At 38.5% G+C, this 10,199-nt stretch overlaps 1 protein-coding gene across 2 annotated transcripts in view; it reads left to right on the top strand.

The window, feature by feature from the left end:
* Positions 1–3,748: 3,748 nt before the first annotated feature.
* Positions 3,749–10,199, top strand: part of lhx5 (LIM homeobox 5) — a 56,568-nt gene continuing 50,117 nt past the window's right edge. For both annotated transcript variants that reach the window (XM_079660676.1, XM_079660675.1), the window contains exon 1: positions 3,749–3,976. The gene's annotated coding sequence lies outside the window, so the exon portion shown is untranslated. The remainder of the gene's footprint in view (positions 3,977–10,199) is intronic.

Genomic DNA, 10,199 nt, shown 5'->3' with positions numbered 1-10,199 from the left:
AAAAGACTGAAAGCATGACATCTTGATGGACTCTTTGTTAAAGATAGTAAATAATTATGGAACAATAATACAGTCTTTTTTGATGAACTGTATTTCCTCCCACCAGCATCAATATTTGTTATCGTCGGACAGCAAACATCGCGGCATGGCAAATGTTCACACACAATTCCTTTCTGGGCCTCACATCCAGCTTCTACCTGTTCCTTTGCGTGTGTGTTCCTGTGTGTGTGTGTTGTCCACGGCTCAGCTGCCCACAGCCAGACTGAGCTCCCCCGCCGATCCCCATCTTCCAGCTAGAAGTCAGCAGAGCATGGCAGACTGCTGCTACAGCACAGCTCCAGAGGAAGGAGGGAAGGGAGGGAGCGAAAGAGCTGAAGGAGATAAAGACAAATAGAAAGAGATGAGAAGCATGGTTGAATTCTTCTTTTTGTTTGTCTTTGCTTTGTGAAGTTCTGCAGATCAGAAAGTTTTATTTAGAGTACAGGCGGTGACAGACGCCTCTGAGAGTGGCTGAAACACACGTGGAGGCAGCCGGGTCCAGGCAGGGGCCGACCTGCCCCTCCACCTTCGGATGTTGCTCCAGGGCGTGGTAGGATTTAGCATGGCCTCATTACCTTGTCATGAGTTTGGAGAAATATGGCCCTCCTGAGAGAGGCTCAGGGACGTGGACTGATGGAAAGAGAAAAGGAAGGGGAGGTGACAGCAGAAGCATGGAGAACGTAGGGGGGAAAAGGGAGGCAGGAGGTGGGATGAATGAGAAAAAGGAGGGAGGAAAAAGAGGGTAATTGAGAGAGAAAGGGAGGAGAGATGTTGGCAGAGCTGGAAAAATAGAGCGAAGATGGGGAGGGATGGAGTATGGTGGGGAGTGGCAAAACTAATGGTCCTGCCTGAAGAGATAGTAGTCAATCAATCATCTTTAAACAAAAGCAGCAGGCCCAGGAGAATATTTAAGAAGTGCTTATTTAATTAAAAGTCCCTTTGCTCATATTTATGGGCCATCCTTCCTTCAAATATTAACCTTCCAGGTCCTGCGAGGCCTCGGACGGCTCTGCTCTGTGAGCTGGACGGCTGGAACAGGGCAAACAGACGAGCCCAGAGAGAGGAAATGCAGAGCTGTTACCATCAGGACATTTAATACACATTTCCTTACACTGCTTCTTGACCTTAACATGTGTATTCATTGTTTCTGTGTGTCGCAGATGAGTTATTTAATTACAGTGAGTACAAGTAGCAGTACCACAAAATACTCGTTTAAAGTCCTGCATTCAAAATGTTACGTCATACAAAGAATATTATTGGGAAATTAAACTTTAAGTATATAAATCAGAGCACAACCTCTTAAAATGGTTAAATGATTCAAATTATATTGTAAGATTATTTATTCTCACGTGTTAACATATAAGTCGATTTGAACCGTTTAGGTAATTGTATTTACTTTAAGTGAAGTTGCACAGTAAACTGACTTTTTTTAACTTAAATATATGGATTACACCTTTAACTCTAAATTGAAATTCAGTACTAGTAACTGCCTCTATTACACAAGAAAGTGGAGCGAATTGACACCGTCTTCCTGAAGTGTAGCAGAGAAGTACAGAGCAGCAACACATTTAGTACTTAAGAACTTTAGTTAGTGTACTCACTTACAATTAAAGTTTTGCATATGCTGTTATATTTGTCTTCCATTACATTAAATACAATATGTATGTCTTCAGTCATATACAAGAATCGTCTGGTGAATACTCAACAATAGAAAGATCATTCAAAGGTGTAAATATATGGAATTTCCCGAGGCATTTATAAGGATGTGACATGTCACAGCGTGGTATTCATCGAACATCTCACTTATGAATGCATGGTTCACACATCCAACACAAACTGCGTTCCTCTGTTCCTGCATCCTTCGCTTCTGCCTCACTTCAGCTGATGTTCAGAGCTAACATCAAGACGAGAAGAGGAACGAGGTTTCGTCTTCTTTGACATTAGACACCTTCTCACATATTCACACACACTTCTTCATACTGCGGCGACTATCAACACTTCACAGTGTTCTCAGTTCCTCATGAGAATGAGATTGCAGGTATCGTCACTTAAGACCTTCAAAAATACTCCACTTTACACATCTGTGTTAAGAACCAGTGCTCATTTTGTGAAAGCAGCTTACTGTGTTCAAGCACTCACCATGACGGTGCTTGATCATTATGTTGGGTGATATACACACAATTCCAGCAATGTTTTTTATTTTTTACATTAAATTGCATTTTTGGCATTTTTATACCTTGAGTCTTTTTACTGCATTTATCTGCTTGAAATGAACTTGAATTAATACCACAGAAAAAGGGTCATTGAAAGAAGTCATCCATTCATGGAAAGCCTTAACCATTGTAAATATATTAAAGTGCTTAAGGAGTTTTGGGAAAATCCATTTATTTTGGAATTGATTGGGTAACAGTCCGTTTGATGTGCCTGGACAAACATCTTAATGTTTTGAATTGGATGTGCCAATAGGAGTTCAGCAGAAAGGATGAGTTAGTCACTTTATATATATAGCCAAATGTCAGAAATCACATTACGTCATATTTTATTTAGCTGATGCTTTTATCCAAAGAGACTTCCAAAAAACGCAATTAACCATCAATACACATTTAGAACAGCAAGCATCCTGCAAGTGCATTAGCTTAAAATAAGCCAAATATTTTTTAAGTGCTACATAGAAAAATGAAAGGTGTTTTATATATTTTTAGAGATTCTATTGGCCAAGGTGGTGTCACACTCACAGTCACAAATGTGCCTCAAGTGGCTTTCATACAACAACATAATATTTTGAAACCGCATAGAGTAATATGGGTTCTTAAAATAAATAAAATGTGTGTGAGTGACATTCACTGAAGTGTTTGTGTGGTTTAAGGTCCAATCTTACTGTAATAAGCCTACAGCAAATAATTACCTCCATGAATAATGCAGGATTAATATCTCCATCATGGGAGATAAAATCACACTAGATTTAATGGGAGGAATTAACTGGTCTTTGTGAGAAAATATACACAACTTTTCGACAGTTTCTGAAACTATTTAAAATGTATTATCTGCAACCAATATGAAACGTGTACAACATCTGATTTAAACAGACTATTTATATGTCTCTCTCTTTCTAATGCATTAACTCAATACCATTTCTCTTAGTGTTGACATTCCTAGGGATCCTCAATAGATGATAAAGATATCCTTGAATTTCATCCTGAAATTTGAAATCAGGAAAGGTTTACAGAGTCTCTATTGAGAGTACAATTAATTTTAAATTGTATGAACGTATATATGTTGGCAATAAAAATGTTTTCCATTGAGGAGATTTTGTGACTTAAAACCAAAACCTTCATTAAATGATTCTGCATGATGCAAGATCTATATGTTTTAATACAAAATAAATCTTAGAATTTGGTCACAAATAGTTAGAATCTGGATAGTGAGCATTCTCCTTTGCCAAGAGGATTCAGCCACCTGACAGGTCTGGCATATCAAGATACTTATTAAACATCTAATTGATGCTAATTCAACTGTTTATCATTTGTACACAGCTGTGCCTCCGGTTGGTCACAAGACAATGTGGTCTTTGGTTATGGTAAGCTATAGTTTACCTTTACAAATGAAAAAAAGGGGTTGCATCTAATAAATCAGGAACTTAATGACCCCCCCCTCGGCTAGCAGGTTGGGTAAATCAAACACACCCATTACGTTGCGTAACAAACAGGTGTACCTTGGGTCTGGTTTAGATGCTAGGTGATACCATGCGTTAGCTTCTGCGTTCACAACTTTCATCGTGTGTGCGTGAGGCCTTTCTGCTGATGTGGACTGGGTATATTGGGACAGAAAAGCTGACAGGACTGGTTTTATTTTTTGCATTGGGAATACAAGAGCACAGAAGTTGAAGATGGAGCAGATCTGGAGGACTTTGCGGTGCACCAGAATAACATTCAGACAGGTAAATACAACAACATCAACAACAACAACAACAACAGCAGCAACACACTCAATCGTTGTTGTGGTGATTTGCAGAAACTCTACTTGAATCTGTTTGTGGCTGCAGTCAATGTGAAGTTAATATATCTCTGTGTTGTTGCTGCTTTTGTTTGATTCTGGCAGGTTACGTTATCATTGTCGTACCCACTGTAGGCCCTACCCTCACACTGATGCTTAACTGAGGAAGACTGTTGTATATTTATAATTGATAATATGTTGTAGACTCAGGCTCTAAAGAATATAATTTATTGTTGACTCAGTGCTCTGTGGTGTGATGGTTGTGTACATTGACATTCATTGCAATTTATTTAGTTCCCCCTGCATTTAAATGTACAGTAAGGCTTTTTCCTTCTACACAAACACTTTTGCCATATTTGTAGCTACTTTTGTTAACTATTACCGTCCCTGAGTAGATCAACACCTTGTAAATCAATCATATTCATGTCCTTAAATATGGATGCAATAATAATAATATTTTTTTTCTAGGGAACCACAAACAATCCTAGTTAATGCAAAAATAATGGACCCTTTTTTTCTAGTATGTATATAAAGTAATGCAATTGTCTTTTTCTGATTGTGTTATTTATTTGTTTACTTGACTACTTATAGATTCAATCAGTCGAAACTATAAGATAAAATGTGGTAATGTTACTTTCAACTCTGCAAACAAATCTGCTTACATTTTTGTTATTATTATTGCTTTTATAACCGGCTAAATATAAATCACGGCACATGTTCTCTGCAGGAAATGTATGTCACATAGTTACACACTCTATGCATGATATTATTTGTGTTTGCTTTGCATTATGTGCGGGAGCGAGAGATGGGAAATTCAAGTGGGTAGCATTGAATGTATGAATAAAGGATAAAGTGCAGAAGGAAAAGGGAGACAGGGAGAAGAAAGGGTTTGGGAGTGTGTGTATAAGTATTGTGTGTATTTGTGAGGGAGGGACAGACAAACAGACAGAGAGACGGAGGTTTGCTGGAAAGCGTGAAGACAATAATGCAAACTGACACTTTAGAAATGAGATGCCGGTTACCTTGGCAACAGGCCCTGGGCTAGAGGCTACCGGGGAAGGGGTGAGGGTGAGGGAGAGCGGGTGAGAGGGGCTGCAAAAGAGGGGCCGAGATAGTGAGTTAAATTACGTTTGATTAGAAGAACAATCATTTGAAAAGAGCCCGTGGTGAGAGGACAGGAATGTGCTGTATACTGTATGTGGAAATGTGAGGAATGCTCTGTAGGAAGCGCTCCACATGGACACGTGTTCTTCTCGAGGGCTGTTAAGGGTGTTTTTCACTGCAGATGTTTACCTGAAGAAGCACTAGAGCTTCATTCAGGCCACGGAAAACAAATAGTAACAGCTCAGATAGGCTAGGCTACTTTGTTTTTACCGGATGCAACAAATGTGAATGAAATATGCATTTATGCTTTTCTAAATAGGAATCCACTAATTTATTGGAAAGCAGCTACTTAGACTTTTTTTTATTTATTTTTTATGTTTATTCATTTTCAATATTTAACAGCAATTACAGTTTCTCCTGTGAAGACAGACTTTATATTATTTACCATACTATTGCCTCTGCCAAGGATGATATATACTACTTATCAGCAGGATTATGGGAAAAATATTGGCTGGATTTTCTTGAATCTTGGTGGAAGAACCCAGTAAATATTTGAGTATAGGATGGACACACACGTCGTTCATTCATAGGTTGTTGTACTTTATTGTCATACATATTTTTGTTTATATTGCAGCCTACACTTATAGGTTACTGCATGAGGAGTTATAGTGGACAAATTCATTAATACATACACATCTACTTACCTTCTTTTTAAGGAGGGTTATACATCATTTATGATTTTATGTTTATATACTTGCATATGACAATAAGGGGCTTAAGGAAAGATGTTACACAGCATTTATTTTGACTTTTTCCATGGATTAAGTGCCTTAGTGAGTGTTTTTGTCAGCAGGATGGTGTACGTGGGATTAACTCTAAATAAAATGCTCATAGTAATGAAAGAAGATGTCCTGTTGTGCAACTGTGTGGCTCACTGATGTGTTTTTAATAATGTTTGGTCAACAATGAATCAATAGGGCACGGAGGTAGAGAATATATCAGGCTTTGGATCAATTATTGTTGGTTTTGGACTTTTCCTTTGAATTCTTTACCATAAGAAAAATGCATGATATCCTCTCTTCTCTTTCAGTAATAGTTGTGGCACACTGGTGGGATGAGATGCTGGGGAAAGTTGTAGTTGAGTTTGCTAACACCAATGAGGGACCTCTTTGATATGTAACTGAAATGTGCTGCGGTTGTTATGAGGCCCCAGACTCATTCCTGCATGTCAGCAGCCAGTAATGGTATTACACAATGTTAAATATGTTCATTTTAAACAGCCACACCATGCTGCACATGTGATATGTGTTATGAGTGTGGAACATTTTTAATTTCGACAGTACGTACTCGTGAAGCGTCACAATGATGCTGTTGTCATCGTTTTTCAGCTTTATGCAACACAAGTGAAATGAAATGAGCAGCCAGTCGATTTAGCTCTCTAATCTTTCATAAAAGATGAATAGAAACAGCTTAGTGTTCTTTACTGTCTTGTCAACTTAACTGCATTCAATGCAGAATAAGGATTTACAGTTGAACATTTGTCCGGACTGCATACTATTTTGTAAAATAACATTTCGAAGATATTATATGATTGTATATAGCAGCAGACCTTGCACTTTCTTTAAAAAAAGATTTAAAATCAAGTCTACAATGCAGATCAAGAGACAATTGCAAGAATGCAAACTGCAAACGTAGCTTTTGCATCACTAAGGTTTGTGATTCACACTGTAATAAGGTGTTCAGATTATTAGCAAAAGATAATGGAAAAGTTGGTTTAAATGTGACTTCGGGTTTGAGCTTGGCACAGGAGATGGGAGCTTTTCAGTTGCTAACAAAAATCTGAGAAGCCTGCCTTTGAATGGACTTTCATATCTTTAAAAAACATGGCAAAGATCAGAGAACATTGAGGTGTCAATTTGTCGGATATTAGATGATGTTTTCATCTGAGCCAGACAGTTAGAAAAAGGAATGTATTAGCATGACATCCCAAATGACTGACCTCTGCTCTCAGGAGCAACGGAACAGTTGACACTAAACACAACCTGAAATCTTTGTCCACTGCTGAGTTTTTTTTATAACAAACACGTGGGTCATGTTTGCATAATTCAGTTCAGACTAAAAGGTTTTAAATACACCAGATGTGAGAAGTTAATGGAAAATCTGTATGCAATGATCCGCAAAACAGTTCCAATATTTTCTTTTATTACACATTTGAATGCAGTGGCTAAGGATAATGTCAAAGAGGTTCAGTTAGTTTATTAAGTTGAACGTCCTTAGTAATACAGTGGAGTGATGGAAGCAGGTATAGAGATGTTAGGAGTTGCCTTTTGCTAGTCCGCTGATAACTTCATTGCATGCATGTTAAGATTTATATGTATTTTCTCTGAAGTCTGCAAAGTGATTGCACACAATAGCAGGAGAGAAGTGAAAGTTTGAATGAGGTCAGAATAAATACTCCATATAACCAATATTGAAGTGATTAGGCTAATCAAATGTCCTTGCATATGAGAAAAGTGTTTTTATAGTGATGAACCCTCTGAGCGTTGATCAGCTATTGAGCATTTAAGCATCTTTTAGCCTATTTCTATTTTATTTTCTGACCCACATCTTTACTGTTCTGGTTCACTCTCTGCATTAATAGTGTTGTTTTGGTTAATTAAAAACCCACTGTGCATTTCTTGTCTGCACCAAATGGAGGCAGACAAAGTTTGCAAATAGCTGGTGAACAAAGTGGAGCATTCAGAAGCTAGGATATGTCTCTTGGTTGAGTACAAAGCAGAGCTAAAAGGACTCACATTTGTCAGGTGATGTTCATGACTCCATATGAACGTTAATATTGATACGTAATGGAACAAATCAGTTAATGCAGCTTAAAGGAAAAGCCAGGTTTAAAGAGAATAACTAGCTCATTTGTTTCCTGGTTGAGGGCCCTCTCCTTAGGCGGGTGTTAAACTCTGATCCGTATGGGACACAGTGACATACTGCAGCTAAAGCACACTGTTCTGCACCAGTGTTAAAACGCCATATCTGACCTTCAGAGCATCTGTCAGAGTTAGATATGTCCCCTGAGAGTTCAAAGTGATGTCATTCCAGCTGTAGCTCTGCATAGATCCTGCTTTGCTAGATTAATACAAATACAAATGAAAAATAAGATCCGCGAGCCACTTTAAAATGCTAATCTATACAGTTGGAACAAACAGTGGTGTTGTATACATCTCAACATGGAAAAGGCATGCTGCACTGTCAAACTGTCAAACAATGTGTGAACGTTTTTGCAGGCTTGTAAGACAAGTAATTATGCACCAGTCCATCATTACACACCTGGACCATTTACAGCACCAGTAGCGTGTTAGCATTGTGTTGTTGACTTCACAATCAACCATCTAAAAGCAGGGGAGAAAAGAAAGACACAACTAAATCTTAAAATGAACATCATGACAATTTACGTTGTTGCACCAGTACCAAATCTGACTACCTGGTATATGGTGGGATCATTTCCTAGACAAAACATACATATAACACTGTCAGATCTTCTCAGCTTGTGTTCGCTGCATTGAAATCCTAAAATCAAATTTAAATATCAGCAAAGGGAGACCTGCTGTCATTTGAATTAAAACGTGCAATTAAATCTCAAGCAAACTTGTGAAATACCAAAATTAAGATTTAACTTTTTTTAAAGAACTGGCATCACGTTTTGCATACATTTTAAAAGCACATATTTTCCTAATCATGTGTACACAGTTTGTAATGAATTGTGTATTGCCTCTACCAGCACAGCACAGAGGCACACACATGCATGAGACATTGTAGTACACATATGTACACACACACAAGCTTGCACACACATGCGCACACACACACACGCACAGAGGCAGCAGAATTGAATGCGATAGGGAAGTGAAAAATGATTAACCCGGGGTCAGCTCTCAGCCTCAATCTCGGCAGCGCTCAAAGAACATCCTCGCCTGATTTACACTCGTCATGTTCCACAGCACACATTTGCATATATTTATTAAATTCACCACGCGTTGGAGAATAAAATATAACAGGGTGGAGGGGTATGGGAGCATGAGGAAAGGAGTGGAGGAGGGGATTGAGGGAGGGGGTTATTTAAAGGAGGCGTGTTTCTGATAGATTTGCCTTTCATTCATATTCATTTTCTCTCTCTTTCTCTAGCTCTGTCTCTGTGTTTTGTTCATTAGCATGGAGGTCAGTGCAGGCATCAGATGGGAATGTTTAACGCTTTAGGGAAAACATTGCAGTTGGTCAGCCTATTGAATTGACCTTGTTATCATAGTGACAGGCTGTGTTATTTATCAGTTAGTTAGATAAGCCGGCATGCAGGATGGTGATAGTCTACCTCACGTAAATGAGCCTCGATAGTGAATCTACAGCAACAAACACGCCCCGGGCCTTTTCACACATGCTCACTAAACTCAGTTATCTTTAAGTGAAGCAAGAAAAAATGAGTTTTTGTTAAAGGAGGATGGAAAAAATTGTTCAGTTCAACTCAGCTCTAAAGATATCTCTATTTGTCTTTAATATTTCCAGCAGCTTGGCTGAAGGAAAAGTGTGTCTTTTTGTCAGTCTTGAAATTTGGTTGGGACGGCAATATCGTAACAAAGACTGAGTGAATTGCCTTTAAATGTATCCGATATTTATTAATTAATTAATTCAATTTAACTTTTAGTTGTACCTCAATTGTTCAGTTTAGAAGTTTAATTTGTCCAATAATTGACCAAATGCCTGCACAACAAAATATATTTCCAGCATCCTCAAAGTAAATTGTTAATTAGGAAATGTTAGCATACTAATACGCAGATGCAGTGGTGGCGAAGTCCATAGGGACTTGGCTTGGCATCTGGAAGGTCACCAGTTCAAGTCCCGGCAAGAACAAGTGCTACCGAGGTGTCCCTGTGCAAGGCACCGTTCCCCTACACTGTTCCCCGGGCGCCGTACATAATAATGGCAGCCCACTGCTCCTAATACTAGGATGAATCAAATGCAGAGAAACTGTTTTGTTACTAGTACCTGTACTATGTAATGACAATAAAAGGTTAAAC

The sequence above is a fragment of the Notothenia rossii genome, assembly GCF_949606895.1.
Source record: "Notothenia rossii genome assembly, chromosome: 11".
Lineage (NCBI taxonomy): Eukaryota > Metazoa > Chordata > Actinopteri > Perciformes > Nototheniidae > Notothenia > Notothenia rossii.
This window is presented reverse-complemented; position numbering and strand designations above follow the sequence as displayed.